Source organism: Aethina tumida, chromosome 4 (assembly GCF_024364675.1).
Source record: "Aethina tumida isolate Nest 87 chromosome 4, icAetTumi1.1, whole genome shotgun sequence".
NCBI classification, from domain to species: domain Eukaryota; kingdom Metazoa; phylum Arthropoda; class Insecta; order Coleoptera; family Nitidulidae; genus Aethina; species Aethina tumida.
This window is the reverse complement of record NC_065438.1, coordinates 3,589,870-3,610,713: the sequence shown is the minus strand read 5'-3', so window position 1 is coordinate 3,610,713 and position 20,844 is coordinate 3,589,870. Positions and strand designations below refer to the sequence as shown.

The following is a 20,844-nucleotide window of genomic DNA, read 5'->3' as shown; positions in this document are numbered from 1 at the left end:
AGTTTCTCCTAGTTTTATAATTTCTCGTAGTATTATAGTTTCTCTTAGTCTCATAGTTTCTCCTAGTTTTATAATTTCTCGTAGTATTATAGTTTCTCTTAGTCTCATAGTTTCTCATATTTTTGTAGTTTCTCATAGTTGCAATATTTCTCGCAGAATCATAATTTTTAGTAGTTTCAGATTTTCTCATAGTTTTATAGTTTCTCGTAGTATCATAGTTTCTCGTAGTATCATATTTTCCCTTAGTCTCATAGTTTCTCATACTTTCAATGTTTCTCATAGCTTTATTGTTTCCCATAGTTTTATAGTTTCTCATAGTTACAATGTATCTCACAATTTTATAGTTTCTAGTAGTATCATAGCTTTTAGTAGTTTCACAGTTTCTCGTAGTTTCAATATTTCTAATAGTTTCAATGTTTCTTGTAGTCTCATAGTTTCTAGTATGTAGTTTTTCGTAGATTCATAGTTTCTCGTAGTTATATAGTTTCGTGTAGTTCCACAGTTTCAACTAACCTCATGGTTTTTCATAGTTTAATAGATTTTCATAGTTTCAATGTTTCTCATAGCTTTCCAGTTTCATAGTAACACAGTTTTATAGTTTCAGATTCATAATTTTATAATTATACATACAGAGTTTTATAGATTTATTGTTTTTATATTGTCTATACACTTATAGTTCATATTTGTACTTATTTAAATATTTATATTGTTATAATAAATAATATGTCACTTAAATTGAATTGGTAATCTATTTTTAATAGGGGTCCTGTGGCGCAACGGATAACGCGTCTGACTACGGATCAGAAGATTCCAGGTTCGAATCCTGGCAGGATCGATTACTTTTTTTATTTTTTTTTATTTACATTACATTCATTTTTAATTATTTTATATTTTTAATGACTATATTTATATTTGTATAACTATAAACTGAATAATAATTTAATAATTATAAAATGAATGAATTTAATAGACACATTTGAAGTTTAATATTTAGTAGTTCATTTATGTAGTCGACCTTGTCGGTTTAACAAACCCCATAAACACCATAAACCCAAACCAATTTTAAAAGAGCAAAAATCCCACGGTTACGCGACGCGGATTAAAACATAAAATTGCCGTGACCGACCAAATAAAATGACTTAAATATGATCTAATTAAAAAGTTACTACCTCGCATTAAGGCAACTCCACACGCGAAAACGAAATTTAATAACGTTCCGCATGAAAAAAAAAAAAAAAAAAGAGAGAAATAACAATAATTATAACCAGCCAGGCCGGGAATTAAACGGCTGATATATGAAAACGGGCATCCGACGCTGGAAACAAAAACGCCCCACGTGATGGTGGCAGAGCTAAGACAAAAGACCGGGGACCAATGGGGGTAATCACCGGTTCACCGGATGCCGCAGGCCTACCAATCAGACGTCGCGGCTCTCACCTGTCCAGGTGAAAGACGGCCGGGCTACGCGGATGGTGGACGTCCGCCGTGGAAGCCGCTGCCGACGAACAACTTGTAACTGGTGTTTGCTCGCGAGGGGCTCTTCCACTTGGTCTGGCTCGGGTTTAAGTTTACGACGGCCCAAACTGCAACGAGTATGTTTGGATGGCATGTTAACAGGGACCGTTCTTGTTTCCTTAATGGCCAGTGTAAATATTTCAGTTGAGTCGCCTTTTTTGCGTGGAATGCGCGGCTAAGAGGTAATAAGAACAAAATCTTAATTAGATGGTCAGGATGATGTTGATGCTAAATATGCTGACAGCGGCACTACCATAATAGACAAGTTTCAAGTTGTTGGCTCCGGTTAGTTAGAACATCAACTCGTTAAAGCCAGAACAAGCTGCGGCAATCAAATTTTTTTTCTATTTATACTTTGTGACTAGTTCACAAGAAAAAACATAATTTATTTGTTATTACACATAACTTTCCAAAAAAATAAATACTTATACTTATATAACTTTTTTTATGATCTTAAAAAAAATAATTCTTAAAATTTAATGATATATTTCATTTAGAATAATTTTTTGTAAAGATAATTTTTTTTACATTTAATAACAATATAATTTTTATAGTATTTGTAGAATTATTTATACTAATTTTTTATATTAATATTGAGTAATTTAAGAATATACAAAAAATTATAAAAAAAATCACATTTCTACTCAAACTTTTCTTATAATCTCAAATTATTGTCTGAAATTTTGAGAAATATTTCAAAAAAAAAATAAATATAAATGTATTTTTGGTACATATTTTCAATTAAATGATATATTTCATTTAGAATAATTTTTTGTAAAGATAAATTTTTAAAATTTAATAACAGTATAATTTTTATAGATATTAATTTTTTATATTAATATTGAGTAATATAAGAATAATCTCAAATTATTATCTAAAATGTTGACAAATATTTAAATATATATAAATGTATTTTTGGTACATATTTTCAATTCAATGATATATTTCATTTAGTTTCATTTTTTGAAACGAAATAATTGTTAAAATATAATGTCAATATAATTTTTGTAAATAGATATAGAATTATTTATATTAATTTGTTGTTTTAATATTGAATAATTTAGCTATATACAAAAATTTACAAAAAAAATCTATTTTTACTCCAATTTTTCTTATAATCTCAAATTATTATATAAAATTCTGAGAAATATTTCAAAGAAACAAACATAAAATATAATTTTGGTAATTTATTAAAATACTGATATAAATTCAATAATATCTTTCATTTAGAATAATTTTATTATAAAGAAATAATTTTAAAATATAATGACAATATAATTATTGAAGATATTTGTAGAATTATTTATATTAATTTGTTGTATTAATATTGAATAATTTAGTAATATCGGAAAATTCACAAAAAAAGTTTTATTCTTTCTCCAACTTTTCTTATAATCTTAAATTATTATAAAAAATTTTAAGAAATATTTCAAAAAAACTAACATAAAATGTATTATCTAGTACATATTTTAATTTATTAAAGTACTGTTCTAAATTCAATGATTTTATTTAGAATAATTTTTTTGTAAAGAAATAATTTTTACAATTTAATGACAATATAATTTTTATTAATGTATTAATTAATATTGATTAATTTAGCAATATACGAAAATTTACAAAAAAAAAATCTATTTCTACTCCAATTTTTCTTATAATCTTCTAAGTACTGTTCTAAATTCAATGATTTTATTTAGAATAATTTTTTTGTAAAGAAATAATTTTTACAATTTAATGACAATATAATTTTTATTAATGTATTAATTAATATTGATTAATTTAGCAATATACGAAAATTTAAAAAAAAAATTTATTTCTACTCCAATTTTTCTTATAATCTTAAATTATGATCAAATAATTTGAGAAATATTATTAAAAAAACTGATATAAATTGGTTTTTTTGTACATATTTTAATTTATTATAATACTCTTATTAATTCAATGATATTTTTCATTTAAAATATTTTTTTTATAAAGAAATAAATTTTTAAATTTGATGATAATATATTTTTGTAGATATTTGTAAATTTATTTATATTAATTTGTTGTATTAATATTAACTAATTTAGCAATATATGAAAATTTACAAAAAAAAAAAATCTATTTCTACTATAATTTTTCTTATAATCTTAAATTTGTGGGAATATTATTAAAAAAACTGACATAAAATGTATTTTTGGTACATATTTTAATTTATTAAAATATTATTACAAATTCATAAGAAATAATTTTTTAATTATTTTATGACAATATAATTTTAGTAGATATTTGTAGAATTATTTATATTCATTTGTTATATTAATATTGAATAATTTAGCAGTATACGAAAACTTACAAAAAATTCTATTTCTACTCCAACTTAATAATCTTAAATTACTATAAAAAAATTTGAGAAATGTTCGAAAAACTAACATAAAATGTATATTTTTGTACATATTTTAATTTATTAAAATAATGTTATAAATTCAATGATATTTTTTATTTAGAATAATTATCTAGTGAAGAAATAATTTTAGAATCTAATGACATTTTTTAAATATATTTGTGGAATTATTTATATTAATTTTCATATTAATATTGGGTAATTTTTTAAAATTTACAAAACAAAATCTACTTCTACTATAACTTTACTTATAATTATATAATTTTTTATATTAATATTGAGTAATTTATCAATATACAAAAATTTACAATAAAAAATCTATTTATCTATTTATCTATTATTTATATAAATTGTTATATTATCATTGAGTAATTTAGCAACATACTAGTATAAAAAAAATGTATACTTATTATAAATTTAATGTTCAAATATTTTCTCAGTATATTAATAAAATATGAATTGGAGAATATTATAATATTATTATAATTTTTTTTTATTTTATTTATAATATTTCAGAATAATTTATCATTTTATGAGACAGTAGACTTTCAGGCAGTCTCTCATTGGCCAGTGACAACGAATGCTCCTCATAGCATTGGCCAGCATCTTTTGTTCTGGGTCTAAGGCAGCAAGGCCCACTTAATTGGATTATAAATTATATCGGGCTCTTTTTTTCCCTCCACGGACCGGAGGAACAGAGCCGCGATTTATGGCGCTCATATTTATTTATTGGATTAATACATGTAACATATTGCCAACACACGAAAGATATAAATAACTGGAGAATGTATGGTATTAATTTACTAGACTGGTTCTTTATATCGTGTTATATATTGTCCTGTGATGTAGTGGAACTCCGCAATAAATGGACAACGTTCCGGTGAAATATGTGCGACTTACTCCGTCCATGTCTGCGAGTGTGCTTGGTGCCATCCAATGGGGAGGACTCAATCTGAAAAATTCCCTCGCACTGTCCTTTGGCCTCCGCGAACTGTTGCGATAAAAACCTCGCTATCCTACTTTATTAATAAAATACGGGAACGGCCATTCTGCTCTATTCATCATCCCGAATAACAAAGAACTTGCTATAAATTATTGGCCATTTTCCACAGTTTATTGCCATACTTTTGCTTTGAATGTGACACAAATTGTAGTTGTTTGTTTGATCTGAAATATTGTTTCAATCAATTCCACCAACAATAACATCCTGGGACCCTAATAAAGGTGTAATTAAAGGTAAAACTACAGTTCAAAGTTCCGCAGTGTTTTTTGCATTCATTCTTTCAGTTTTGTGCGATGGAGTGGCTGAAGTTTGTCGTGGAGGTGTGCACTGGGGTCCCCAAACAAAGCCCTCCCACTGCGGTACAACAATACGGGCCCGGGAACATCTGCTAACTCGAAGGGGCGTCCGTACTCTTCGACGATGGTCCGCTCCTGTCCATCGACCAAAACTCCACGTGTTTCTACTCACACAAATCAAAACAACGCCATTACCATTTGACACTATCGCTGTCATCGTGGTGCGAGATTACCCAATTAAATTTACTTGTTTGTTGGTTTGTTCATGTTTTTGTTGTTGGATAAATATTGAATTGATTTCATAATTCATGATATTTTTAAGATAAATGTACTTCGATTCTACAAAATTGGATGTTGATGTTCTAAATTGATGACTAAATTGGCAGAACACTGTCTTCATTGTCTTTTTTCTATCTTTAATTATCTTCTTCATGATCATCAATTCATCTCCTGTAATTCTTCCTCTCCTTTTATCTAATTTTTTCTCACCAGAGTCACCTGGATTGTTATTTGAATTAAATAAATCATTAACATCTTTCTTAATTCCCTTCTTCATCAGATTCTTGACCTGTTTATTGTCCTTCTTCTGATGCTTCCCATAATTTCTTGCTTTTACATTAAATATGCCTTAAAGCCTTCAGTTCTAAAGAAATTGAACTGGAAATGTCAATTGTTGGATTCAGTTTTTTACTATTTCATAGATTCTTCTTCCTTTAGTTCCTTTTTATGGTCAGTAGGTTTTACAATTGTTGCTCCATTTCAAATTTCTTCATTGTTTTTTTTTTATTTTTACCTTTAATTATCTTCTTCATCTTACCTACCATGTAAATTAAATCTACCATCATCTTTCATAATCTTTTCTTATCCTTTTTCTTTTTTTTATCTAATTTTTCTTCATCGAAGTCACCTGGATTCTCTTAATTCTCTTCTTCATCAGATTCTTGACGTGTTTATTGTTCTTCTTCTGATGCTTCCCATAATTTCTTGTTTTTACATTAAATATACTTTAAAACCTTTTTCTTTCAATTTTCTTTTATTATCAGTAGGCTTTCCAGCTGTTGTTCCATTCTAAATTTCTTCAATGTTTTTTCCTTATTTCTATCTTTAATTATCTTCCACATCTTATCTTTTTATCTAATTTTTCCTCATCGAAGTCAATTAGTTTGTTATTTGAACTAAATAAAGCATTATCATTTTTCTTAATTCCCTTTTTTATCAGAATTCTGGACCTTTTTATTGTTCTTCTTCTTATTCTTCTCATACTTCCTTCCTTACGTATTTAATATTCCTTGGAGCTTTCTTATTCCTTTCATAATTCTTCCCTTACGTATTAATATACCTTAGAGCATCTTCAGTTACTTTTAAGGAAGTTGAACCTGGAATATCAATTTTAGTTTCTTCACAGGTGTTCATCTTCATTAATGTATCATCTCACTTCTTCATTAGATTCTTGATCTGTTTACTGTTCTTCTTCTTCTCACAGTTCTTTGCTCCTTCATTTTCCTTATCCTCTTTGTTCTCATTCGATGCTCTTTGTCTTTAATTAACCCAATAAAGTGAAGAATTCTTCTACATTTAGACTGTTTTTTTGTTGCAGAGGAAGAAATTAATATTATTATTTTTTTAATTAATAAATTAAGATTTCAACGATGGATTAAATTTTCAATATTTATGACCTAATTAAATATTGTATTGTTAACACTCATCTGGAACATTATGGTGAAACATCTTGATAATGATAAGAATATGTAAAAACTAATTGCATTAGATATTTCTTTGTATAGTTTAATTAATTAGATTTCACAGGCTTTTATCAGATTAATCGTTGCACTTTCCTTCATAAAAGATTTATATTTTTTGCACGAATCCAACATTAAATAAAAACACAATTAATCGACCAGCAAAGGAAAAAATGACCATTGTATCGGAAATCGTTTTATTCGTTTTCAATTTTAGATTACATTCCGATAATTAATTGGGGAACAATGGCTGGGTCTTTTTTCAAAACTCAAACCCACACCAAGGCCCTATACCTGATAATAGACTGCATTGTTCATGTATAACAGACATTTTAAATTCACAAGAGCTGAACTATTAGTGTTATTGATGATCTGACTAGGAATATTGATTGATGAAACGTTGTGACGTCACGAATAATAGTGTTCCCGAGTGTGCACCTCAGCCGAGTAGGTTTTTAAATTAAACAATCGGCCTGGCCGCATCTGGAACGCAACCTGTGTATGTAAATCATTGACCGCACAACCGCCAAACTTGAACGCCAAACTGGAGACGTTTGATGGTGTTGCGAGCTGCGGCGGCGGTCTTGCAGTGGTGTGCTGTTGTGTGGCGGCAGCCTGTGGTCCCCCACAACATTGTCGCGGTCTCCATGGCGACAGATCGCAGCGGGGGGCGGGGCAATCGATACGCAACCGTCCCCGGAATCGTGTCCCCCCGGTGTCAACCATCAAACACAATACGCACACGATGCCCCCGGGCGGGAGACGCGCGACACTGACGGGGATTATCCCGGATCGGGACGGCGACGTCCCTTCGTCTGCGATCTGGTTAACTGTGATTTCGGACGGGGTGGATCGATTTAATGGGATTATTAATGTTTGATCGCGATGGGATTGTTGCATGTAATTTACGTGGACGAAACTATTAGTCACAGTTGCTGCAAAAATGCTAATCATTTTAGGACGCCCGCTGACTGATGAATGGCCGGAGCAATTTTTAATGAAATAGAAAAATTGCATGTAACTTTTTGATTTATATGAAATTATATAATTTTTTAATTTACACTTTGAAACCAGTTCTACTTTAAGGGTCTTTGTCAATAATTAAACTGGAAGAAAAGGCAACGATAAAGTAATTTGATTCTAAAGAACCCTCTAAAACATCTAAAGCATTTGAAACATCTGAAGTAAGCTACTAAAGTATCTAAAGCTTCTGAAGCATCTGAAATATTTAAAGCATCTGAAGTATTTGAAGCATCTGAAGTATCTGAAACATCTGAAGCATCGGAAGCATCTAAAGCATCTAAAGCATCTGAAGCATCGGAAGCATCTAAAGCATCTAAAGCACCTGAATCATTAGAAGCATCTGAAGCATCTGAAGCCTCTGAAGCATCTAAGGCATCTGAATCATTAGAAGCATCTGAAGCATCTGAGGCATCTATAGCGTCTAAATCATTTAAAATATCTTAAGCATCTAAAATATCTAAACCATTTTAACCATCTTAACCATGTAAACCATCTAAACTATCTAAACCATCTAATCTATCTAAACCAGCCAAACCATCCAAATTATCTTAACCATCTAAACCATCAAAACCATCTAAACCATCTAAACCATTTAAACCATCTAAACCATCTAAACCATCTAAACCATCTAAACCATCTAAACCATCTAAACCATCTAAACCATCTAAACCATCTAAACCATCTAAACCATCTAAACCATCTAAACCATCTAAACCATCTAAACCATCTAAACCATCTAAACCATCTAAACCATCTAAACCATCTAAACCATCTAAACCATCTAAACCATCTAAACCATCTAAACCATCTAAACCATCTAAACCATCTAAACCATCTAAACCATCTAAACCATCTAAACCATCTAAACCATCTAAACCATCTAAACCATCTAAACCATCTAAACCATCTAAACCATCTAAACCATCTAAACCATCTAAACCATCTAAACCATCTAAACCAACTAAACCATCTAAACCATCTAAACCATCTAAACCAACTAATCCATCTAAACCAACTAATCCATCTAAACCATCTAAACCATCTAACCATCTAAAGTATCTGAAGCATCTAAGCCATCTAAAACATTTAAACCATCTGAAGCATCTAACCCATCTGAACCATCTAAACTATAAAAACATCTAAACCAATTAAACCCTCTAAATCCCCTAAACCATCAAAACCATCTAAAGCATCTAAAGAATCTAAAGCATCTAAAGCATCTAAAGCATCTAAAGCATCTAAAGCATCTAAAGCATTTAAAGCATCTAATGCATCTTAACCATCTAAACCATCGGAACCATCTAAACCATCTAAACCATCTAAACCATCTAAACTATCTAAACCATCTAAACCATACCATCTAAACCATCTAAACCATCTAAACCATCTAAACCATCTAAACCATCTGAACCATCTAATCCTTCTTAATCATCTAAATCATCTTAACTATCTTAAGTATCTTAACCATTTTTACCATCTAAATCATCTCAATCGTCTAAACTATTTAAACCAACTTAACTATCTTAACCATCTAAATCATTTTAACCATTTTAACCATTTAAACCATCTAAACCATCTAAACTATCTTAACCATTTAAATTGTCTAAAACATCTAAAGTATCTAAATCATCTAAACCATTTAAACCATCTAAATCATTTAACTGTTACACAACCTAAATCTTTGCAGAATTATCAGTGCAGTGCACCCTTTACAGCCTTTAGTGGTCTTGTAAGTAGGAATAATTCTTAAACTTAGTTAGTCCAAACGGTAACAACAGATTCATAATATTTCCTTGTCTTCCAGAAGACAAAATTACGATTCATTTCCAGCAACTGTTCGATTCGGCCATTGTTCAGAAATCATCTGGTGTAAAATCTGTTAAAAAATTGAGCACCAAACAAGGCCCATTTTTGCCTTGCCAGGTGTTGAACGAAGCGATGACAAGGCTCGAAATGCCCTGACACCCCGTTAATTAGGCCCCGCACCCTCGAGAGCGGCTCCGTGTGTCGACAATCGCGAAACACGGCTCCAGTTTTTATCCCCGAATGTGATTTACGGCCCGCTGAAAAATCGTTCCCACATCACCCACATGCACCTAAAATTAAAGACAAACAATGCCAAAACAATTCACGGATGGACGGTTCGACGCTTCGAATTGGTTTGTTAACCCGCAGTTTGATTTGTCTCTGAAGGAGAATTATGGTCAATTCGTGTGGCTGGAGTGAGTATCCAATTGGTTTTTTGAATAAATCACCTCAGCGTAATGAATAGTTGTCGGAAACAACGACAATTATCCGCTTGTAAGCTAATTACGGTGAAAGCTTACTGCTTTTGAAAGAAAACGAAAATGTGTTCAACAACCCAGGTGTTTTAACCGATGACTCGCCAGTATAACCTCCTGACCCCAACCCATTAATGAATCGTCTGCGGGTAAACATTTCTATGTACCAATTTATTATTTCACATGACTAATTATTTACCGTGCCTCTAATATGTTTGAATTATCTCCATGACGTCTTTAGCACGTTTTCACCCGTATGTTTTGAACGAAATAGTCGGTACAATAAGGGCTAATCCTACCTGTGTCATTTGATGTGTTAGGGAGGGCGGGTTTAATAAAAAAATGTAAATTCAGTCTATAATCCTGGCCAATAACTTCAACAATACACACACGACACACGCATAATAAATTCAATATTTCCACTTAATATAAGAAGGATCCATGCTCAAGTGGTGGAGCCAGAGTTGGATTTAGGGATTACAGTTTTATTTGGTAATGTAGTACTTCTTTAAAATACAGCAATGATGAATGAGATGCATCTACAGCATCTAAATCAACTAAAACACCTAATGTATCTAATGCATCTTCAGCATCGAAAGTATCTTCAGCATCTGAAGCATCTGAAGCATCTAAAGCATCTAAAGCATCTAAGTCATCTAAATCATCTAAAACATCTAAAGTAACTAAAGCATCTAAATCATCTGAAGCATGTAAAGCATCTAAAGCATCTAAATCATCTAAAGCATCTAAATCATCTAAAGCATCTAAAGCATCTAAAGCATCTAAAGCATCTAAATCATCTAAAGCATCTAAAGCATCTAAATCATCTAAATCATCTAAAGCATCTAAAGCATCTTGATCATCTAAACCATTTGAACCATCTAAACCATCTGAAGCATCTAAATCATCTGAACCATCTAAACCATCTAAATTATCTAAAGCATTTAAAGCATCTAAATTAAGATGGAGGAGTAATTTTAACCAAATAGATTCTACTCCAGTTCCTCCAGGACCACTTAAATTTGTGAGAGAAACGATGAATATGATTGGGACTTTTCTTGAGCACGCGTCACTTGTAGAAAATCGGGGTGGATCCAGCCCTGTGTCCGAGACCTGGGCCATATTTAAGTCCGTATTTGATATTCAGGCACAATAGTCGGTGCATTGTAGTCCGATTTGTCCGTAACCAAAACGAGTAAGTTATTTCAGGCACAATAGTTCATTAGTTTATCAAATCAGATCGGACCGGTCATTAATCACGTCTGTCTCAGGCCGGTACAAAAATTTATATACGTGGCGAAGAACGTGAGTAGTTGGTTCTTCAGTTTTGGAAGAGAAATTTAGCATTGAATTATTGAAAAACTAATATGAAGACGTTTTTTATGACTTGTAGCAACTCCAAATCTTCCTTCCTCAATTACTACTAAAAATGTTTGAAGATTTAAGAAGAAATTTGATTTATTTGTGTACCTGCAGGCCCATCTGGTATCAAAACTTGCACAAACTAAAAACATACTAACAAAGGTACTATTAATATGTCGATGGTATTCGACGTGACCGTCTGTTAGAAACCGTCTAGTCATTACGGCAGAAAATTGCTATTAACTTTTAATAAAAAAACATGACAGTCGTATATAATAAATACCAGAAGATATTGTGTGCCTAAATTAAAATAATTGTGGGGATTATTAATAAACCAAGGAAGGTGTGTTATGCAATGCACGTTCCACCGTCAGGAAATTGCTTATCTCGTAATTAAAATGTTGGAAAAAAATCCACGGACAGTTAGTTGCTTTGTTTCTACTTTATGATTTATTGAATTTGCCCGTCACGGGTTTTATTTAATTAATTGTTGTTATCGGGTCGTACGGTCTTGAAGCTTCGGGCAAAGATCAAATTTCACTGGTTATATCAATAGATGATTAGCAGTTTTGTACCTGTTTTCTGACTTATAATGAGATACAAATCAAATATATTGGAAATTTAAATAGATTTAGAATCTATGAAACACTAAAATCCATAAAAATATTCTAAAAAATATAAAAAATTAAAGAATTTAAAAAACTAAATCATCTAAAGCATCTAAAATATCTAATGCATTTAAAGAATCTTAAGTATCTAAAGCATTTAAAGTATTAAAAGCTTCTGAATCTTCTGAGGCATCTAAAGCATCTAAAGTATCTAAAGCATCTGAAGCATCTGAAGCATCTAAAGCGTCTAAAACATTTAAAGCATCTAAAGCAACTAAAGCATCTCTAGCATCTAAAGCATCTAATGCATCTTAACCATCTGAACCATTTAAAAACTCAAAACTATCTAAACCATCTTAACATTTTAGCATCTTAACCGTCTGAACCATCTAAACTATAAAATCGTCTAAACCATCTAAACCATCAAACCATCTGAACCATCTGAACCATCTAAACCATCTAAACCATCTAATCCATCTAAACCAACTAAACTATCTAAATCATCTAAACCAACTAAACCATCTAAACTATCTAAATCATCTAAACCATCTGAACCATCTGAACCATCTAAACCATCTAAACCATCTAAACCATCTAAACCATCTAAACCATCTAAACCATCTAAACCATCTAAACCATCTAAACCATCTAAACCATCTAAACCATCTAAACCATCTAAACCATCTAAACCATCTAAACCATCTAAACCATCTAAACCATCTAAACCATCAAACCATCTGAACCATCTGAACCATCTAAACCATCTAAACCATCTAATCCATCTAAACTATCTAAATCATCTAAACCAACTAAACCATCTAAACCAACTAAACCATCTAAACTATCTAAATCATCTGAACCATCTAAACCATCTAAACCATCTAAACCATCTAAACCATCTAAACTATCTAAACCATCTAAACCATCTAAACCATCTAAACCATCTAAACCATCTAAACCATCTAAACCATCTAAACTATCTAAATAATCTAAACCAATTAAACCATCTTAAACATATCTAAAGTATCTAAAGCATCTGAAGCATCTAAGCCATCTGAAGCATCTAAACCATATGAAGCATGTAAACCATCTAAACAATCTAAACTATAAAAACATCAAAAGCATCTAAACCATTTAAACCCTCTAAATCCCCTAAACTATCAGAACATTAGAACCTTCAAAACCAACAAAACCATCAATACCATCAAAACCATCTAAACCATCTAAAGAATCTAAAGTATCCAAAGCATCTAAAGCATCGAAACCATCTAAAGCATCTAAAAGATCTAAAGCATCTAAACTATCTAAATAATCTAAACCATCTGAACCATCTGAATCTTCTAAACCATCTAAAGCAGTTGTAAACAAAAGAATGTATAATTCTTTAAGATTAGAAGTAAAATTGAAACTAGTAATGCAAATTGGTACATAAATTAAGTTGGCAGTGAAGTTTCTCCAGATTCTGCAAATTGTTTTGACGAACGCCTCATTGTGATGCAAATTAACAATATACTTTCAACAATACTGAAAATCCCACAAGTCAATACATTTCTTCTTCACATACCCGACTGGTTTTATTAGCATACATGATTTATTCACTAATGTTTGACTTTTAATCAAAACACATCATTTATCAAATCGTCATCCGTACAAAAATGGCTCGTTGTCCGTTTGTCATAACCAGTTGTCGTAGCAAAAAAGACACAGAAATCACAATTTAACACGAACGCATACGTCATCCGTAGTGACATCTAAATAAATAGATCCGCACCGGGTAATTTATTATGATAATGGGGTGGTGGTTTTGTGTCGGCCACGCGACTTATTTTTTCCAAATGCGATTAATTTTTTTCCGTCGCCGTGCCGAATAAATCGGGTCGAAGGCGTACGACAGAAATCCTCGGGTTGTCTTCCAGGAATCCCGTGCTTATAAAGTCGTCCCCTCGTCTGGAACACTATCTTCCGATCTCTTCGTATTGTATGATAATTCGGATACCGGGGGCAGCGTGGAGGCCCGATCTGGTATTAATATTGACCAGATTTATCGGCGCACGATTCCGTACCGCGAAGTCCGTACCAGTCATAACAACTGGTCGGGATTTAAATTGGCAAATGTACCATTTTTATTTCGTACGCGTCCCGATGATATTCGGTCCACGTTCCGGGTGTCGTTCACTAAGATGTCGTATTTATATTTTACTCTCAATTTTTTCGACGTACGACTTTTTTCGGTGGTCTGTTTTCTGTCTCTCGTATAAACCGATTCGGCGTTTCGTAACATTTTTATATAGGTGCTGTTTAAAGTCAGCACGTGAATTTATTTATTTTTGCCGGTTTTTCAGTGTACGAAAATAAAACGACCGATTTTTATAGCGGGACGGTTTCTGGAAATGGTCGGTACGTAATGGGATTTATTTATACCCCATTTAATTATAAGTATTATGAGTAATGATTATTTGATGTGAATCTTAAACAGAGCATAAATATTTAGTTGAACGTCAATATTTTATTACTCAGATAAGATGCTCATTAAATTAATCGAAGAAGTTACAATAATAATAAAATGCAGAAAATTATTTTTAGTTTTATTTTATAATTTAAATGTTTTTATGATCCTCAGTGGTAAAAATAAATACTAATAAACAATTACTTTAGATAGAACTTTTTAATTTCTTCTAATTACTTCAGAAACAAAATATAGTTAAGAAATTGAAGAAGAAGAGAATAGTCTGAAGAAACTAAAGTGACTGAAAAGAATGAAGATAGATTGAAGAAACCAAAGAGACTGAAGAGGCAGAAGTGATTGAAAAACTAAGGAAGCTGAAGAAATTGAAGAAACTAAAGTGAGCGAAAAGACCGAAGAGACCGAAAATACTAAAGGAACTAGAGAGATAGAAGAAACTGAGGAGATTAAAGAGGCAGAAGAAGCTGGAGAAACTGAATAGACTAAAGAAACTGAATAAACTAAAAAACCTGAAAAAGCAAAGAAACTAAATAGACTGAAGAAACTGAATACACTGAAGAGACTGTAGATATTGACCATATTGAAGAGAATAAAATAATAGTAAAGTATAAATTTTATAAATTATATTAAAGTATAAAATAAATGATAGAGAGGGACTAAATATAGATAAGAAACTAAAGAGGAAGAGAAGTGTCTTAAGGAACTAAAGGTGTCTTAAGAAATTGAAGAAACTAAAGTGACTGAAAAGACCGAAAAGAATGAAGATACCAAAAACTTTAAGTAGAAAGAAATTAAAAAGACTGAAGAGACAGAAGAGACTGAAGATACATAAGGGACTAAAGAAACTAAGTATACTGAAGAAATTTTAGGAAATAAAGTGGCTGAAATGATTGAAAATCTGAAGATACCGGAAAGAATAAAGAGGCTAGAGAGACAGAAGAAAATGAAGAAACTGAGGAGAGTGAGGATATAGAAGGGGCTGGAGAAACTGAAGAGACTGATGGAGCTGATGAAACTGAAAAAAACTGAAAAGGCTGAGCAGATAGAGGACAGAAAAGGTTGAAGAGACTGAAGGAACTGGATTGACTGAAGACTTTGAATAGACTGTAGAGAGTAGAGAAACTGAAGGGACTGAAAAGACTGGAAAAACTGAATAGACCAAAGGGACTGAAAGAAACTGCCTACATTGAAGAAGCTGAAGATACTGAACGTTGAAGAGAAGAAAATAATTATATATTTTACAAATTATAGTTATTTCTTAAGTATAAAATAAATAATTAATTTTGTATCCAAAAATTGTAAATTAAGTGAGAAATTAAAGAAACTGGAGGCACTGAATTAACTAAGTTAACTACTAAAGAAGAACTAAAAAAGAAGAGAAGAGTCTCAAGAAACTAAAGTGTCTGAAAATATTGAACGGACCGAAGATACTAAGGAGGCAGAACATACTGAAGAAATTAAGGAGACTTAAGAAATTGAAGAAACTAAAGTGACTGAAGAGAATGAAGATATCGAAAAGGCTAAAGAGGTTTCAGAAAAACTGAAGAAATTGAGGTTGAGACTGAAGAAACTGGATATATTGAAGTTATTTAAGTGACTATAGAAACTAAAGAGACAAAAGAGACTGAAAAAACTAATGAGACTGAAGAAATTGTAGCAAATAAAATAGCTGAAAAGTCAGTAAAAACTGAATAGACTAGAAAGACTAAAGTGGCTAGAGATGAGAGTGAAGAAACTGAAGAGTCTAAAAAGGTTGTAAGAACTGAATGGACTGAAGAGACCAAAGAACCTGAATAGATTGAATAGGCTGAAGAAATTTACAGAAATTAATTGAACTGAAGGGACTGTAGAGGTTGAAAAGATTGAAGAGACATAAATGAATGATGAAACTAAAGAACCTAAATAATTAAAAGAAAAAATAAAACATATATGAAGAATATGGTTATTAATAATTAAAAATTAAGTTGCCAAAGTGTTCCAAAAAGCCACATCCACCTTCACAAGCATTATCATTAAAGTACCTTCAGTATTTAGCTCGTACAATTAAGTTACAAATGGGTAATCCCGTAGTTTTATGGTTGTGATATCCTTTATCTTACATTTACAAAGCAATTCCAAGAGTCGTATGACGTTTAAAACAAGCCAGCAACAATTTAGATGGCAATTAGTCTCGAAATAAGCGACAATACATTCCCGATGCGTATCTGCCGGCAACAGATCGCATTATCTGCGATATCAAAGAGTGAAAGACGCCGTAGCGGGAACGGAAACAGTGTGTGTTAAAATATGGGTTTCGGGTGGTGGCGCGTCAAAAAGTGAAATTATAAAAGCCTCATCTCTCAGCCGACAGCGTTCAATTGCAGCAGGCCCAGAAGGACAATAATTACAAGCTGAAAGAAGCCCATCTCTTTGTGCGTCGCTGCAAATGACAAGCGGTTCGGGGAGTTGTAGTGGGGAATTGGGGGGCGGTTGCCGTTGCCGTCGTCGTTTTATGTGATTCGGAAGGAGCACGGGCCGTATGCACGACATACGAGGGTCGGAAAGGGACGTTGCGACTTCGGTCGACTGTTTGTGCACGACCACTTTTAGGACCCAATATTTAGACATCAACATTTGATCACCAATCTAAGTAGCTTATTAAGAGAAACTATCAGTAAATTCTTCCTGATGCATCAGCAGAACTACGAAAAAAATGAGAGAGGAGATGTCTATGATGGTGACAAAAATAAATATTAACTTTCTTGTTGCACTTCCTTCTGGAGAAGAAGTTTAAGATGATGACAAAGTCAAATATTATCTTCCCAGTTGCAGTTCATCATTTTTGTTTTATTAACTAACAAGAAGTTGTATAAAATGAAGCTATTATCATACTTCTATTTGTGCACGACCACTTGTAGGACCCAATATTTAGTTTTCAAAATTTGATCACCAACGTAAGTAAGAGAAACTAAACGTATGGTGTTACATTTTTACTTCTTAAGAAATATTAGTAAATTCCTTCTGATCTATCAACAGAACTACGAGAAAAATGGGGAAGGAGATGTCTATGATGGCGACAAAGATAAATAAAATCTTTCTAGTTGCACTTCTTTCTGGAGGAGATGTTTAAGATGATGACAAGGTCAAATATTATCATTCCAGTTGATGTTCATCATTTTTGTTATATTAATTAACAAGAAGTTGTATAAAATTAAGCTAATATGTTAAGACACCAATTTTTTTTAATTGAATCTATTATCAAGTTCATGAATCTTCTCAAGAAATATTAACAAATCAGGAATCCCATTTGATCTAACGGTTGATAGATTAAGTAGTATGTTTAACTCAAAATTGAGAAGATGACGAAGATAACCATTATCTTATGCAGTTGCAGCAGATTTAAAAAAACAGCCGGATAACAAAAATAGGCCTAAGCAGTGTGGCTGTTTGGTAAGGAACGAACAGAATGCGAGGACCGTCAGGAACTTAAGGTTATCTGAGGATCGGCGTCACATCATCGGGACAATGGCATTATAAACACCGTTCCAACGTACGTTCTTATGCAGACATAACCTTTACCAATCTGATTGTTTTTCTCCGCCTCGAGATCTTATCGTTATTTATATCTGCAGACAACTATTTATACTTTTATATATGTTGAATTTATTAATTTCAACAGAATAAATAAGTTATTCGACGATTATATCTGATCTATCCGGATTAAATTCTATTCAAAATAGATTTCGGCAAAAAACTATCAACGGGATCTTGAGTCAATTTAGTTTTTATGTCGTGAGTTGATCGAGACCACTTATAACCAACATCTTTTTGCCCATACAATAACTTTGTTAATTAATCTGAGCTGTGCACATTGATACCTCCATTATAATGATGATGATCATTTGTTAATTACAAGAACAATAAAATATTTTATGCCGTTTTAATGAGTTGGGAATAATACATTTTCTAGCCCCATTAATAATTGAATTATTAAAATCTAGTGGCTCAAGAAAGTTGCCTGGTAATCCTGAAATAGTTTACAACCAAATTGACAATCGCTTTGACACTGAAAAGCAGGTGTTCCGGCACATTTTGGAAGGCGTCAAGTGAGCCTCATAAATTTTTTAACAATTATTATTAACATAATCCCAACACATGTTTATCAAATACATTATGTCCACCATTGTATTATTATTAGCTCAGCTTAAACACCATTCAACCACTGCATCGAAACAGCTTAATATTCCAGCCAGGAGATAATGTTTAACAGTGTTTTTATATAAATGCAAATTTTATTGGGGGTTTCCTGTCCTAAATAATTCATTAAGTCAGTTTTAAATAAATAAATTTCATTTATTGGGCACTTAGAAACAAGTGGATGAACTTCCGTATCTTTATCGAAGGCTGTAATTTGTTTTAACTGCCTTTTTATCCTGTTAGAAAACTAATTTCCAAATTAATGTATCCTTTACTGATTAGGCTAAATCTATTAACATACAAATAGTTTTTCCGTTGTGTGTGTTGTTGGAAACATGTCTTGAATATCAATTTTGGTTGATGCACTTCAATTTAATGTGCCCACATTAAACTTTCAGTGCTGCTTTATACGAGTCACAAGAACACACACACAAAAAAAAAATAAAATCAGTGTTCCATTATGCGAACAAAACGACATACCTCCACGACAAATTGCTCTAATCCAAACTTCTCACGAATGTATTATGAGACTCGTACATGTACCGATAAATCAACACACATTAAAACCAGTCATGCAGTCGTACCGTTTTCAAAAGTAACACATGTGTCGTCCCGTATTCGCTCGTATTGTTAACAAATGGCCTGACACAACTTTGAATCGTGGTGTCACGACGCGAGGAAAAGGAAAAGTGCAAGACGTTTCGTTAGAGTAATTATGCGGATTTATCGTTGCTTTCATTGAAACGGACAGCGAATTATTCCTATTCGCGTTCCGTTGCACGCTCTATCGTTTTTATTACTCAGTTCTTGATTGTCTTAAATTAGCGAAAGGGGCAAGGCGCAAAATGGGAATAGAGGAAACAAGATAGCATAATAATAAAACAAAATATAGATTAAATTTATAAAAGGTTTCTATTTTTTAAAAGAGTTTGAAATTCATTTGTCAGTTTATCAAATACAGAAAGAAGTTTTTACAGGGACAATTTTTTTCAGCTGATGGTTTATATACAGTTTGCAATGTCCTGTTAAAATTTAGTTACCAGTTTCAACCATACAGAAAATAGAAGATATATTTATTTGAACAATATCTTGGCTGTCAGTTGGTTCAAGTAAAATTAATAAGTCTAAAACTACATCACAGAAGAAAGTAAATTTTTCAGTGTTTTATGTAGTTTCTAATATTCTTTTGAAACACAGTTTCCAGTTTCGATCTTATCTATACAGAAAAAGTTGTAATTACAGGAATAATTTTTCTAGCTGATGGTTGTGTTAATTAATATTAATCAATCTAAATCGAAAGCACACAAAAATATTGAATGTTTCCTTTTTATATTCAGTTTGCAGCTTTCTGTTGAAATTTAGTTACCAGTTTCAACCATACAGAAAATAGAAGATATATTTATTTGAACAATGTCTTGGCTGTCAGTTGGTTCAAGTAAAATTAATAAGTCTAAAACTACATCACAGAAGAAAGTAAATTTTTCAGTGTTTTATGTAGTTTCTAATATTCTTTTGAAACACAGTTTCCAGTTTCGATCTTATCTATACATAAAAAGTTGTAATTACAGGAATAATTTTTCTAGCTGATGGTTGTGTTAATTAATATTAATCAATCTAAATCGAAAGCACACAAAAATATTGAATGTTTCCTTTTTATATTCAGTTTGCAGCTTTCTGTTGAAATTTAGTTACCAGTTTCAACCATACAGAAAATAGAAGATATATTTATTTGAACAATGTCTTGGCTGTCAGTTGGTTCAAGTAAAATTAATAAGTCTAAAACTACATCACAGAAGAAAGTAAATTTTTCAGTGTTTTATGTAGTTTCTAATATTCTTTTGAAACACAGTTTCCAGTTTCGATCTTATCTATACATAAAAAGTTGTAATTACAGGAATAATTTTTCTAGCTGATGGTTGTGTTAATTAATATTAATCAATCTAAATCGAAAGCACACAAAAATATTGAATGTTTCCTTTTTATATTCAGTTTGCAG

General features: G+C 31.7%; 1 non-coding gene across 1 annotated transcript; it reads left to right on the top strand.

Annotated features, from left to right (window-relative positions):
* Nucleotides 1-762: 762 nt before the first annotated feature.
* Nucleotides 763-835, top strand: Trnar-acg (transfer RNA arginine (anticodon ACG)). Its single transcript has one exon. It is a non-coding gene; the product is annotated as a tRNA-Arg (tRNA).
* Nucleotides 836-20,844: the final 20,009 nt, after the last annotated feature.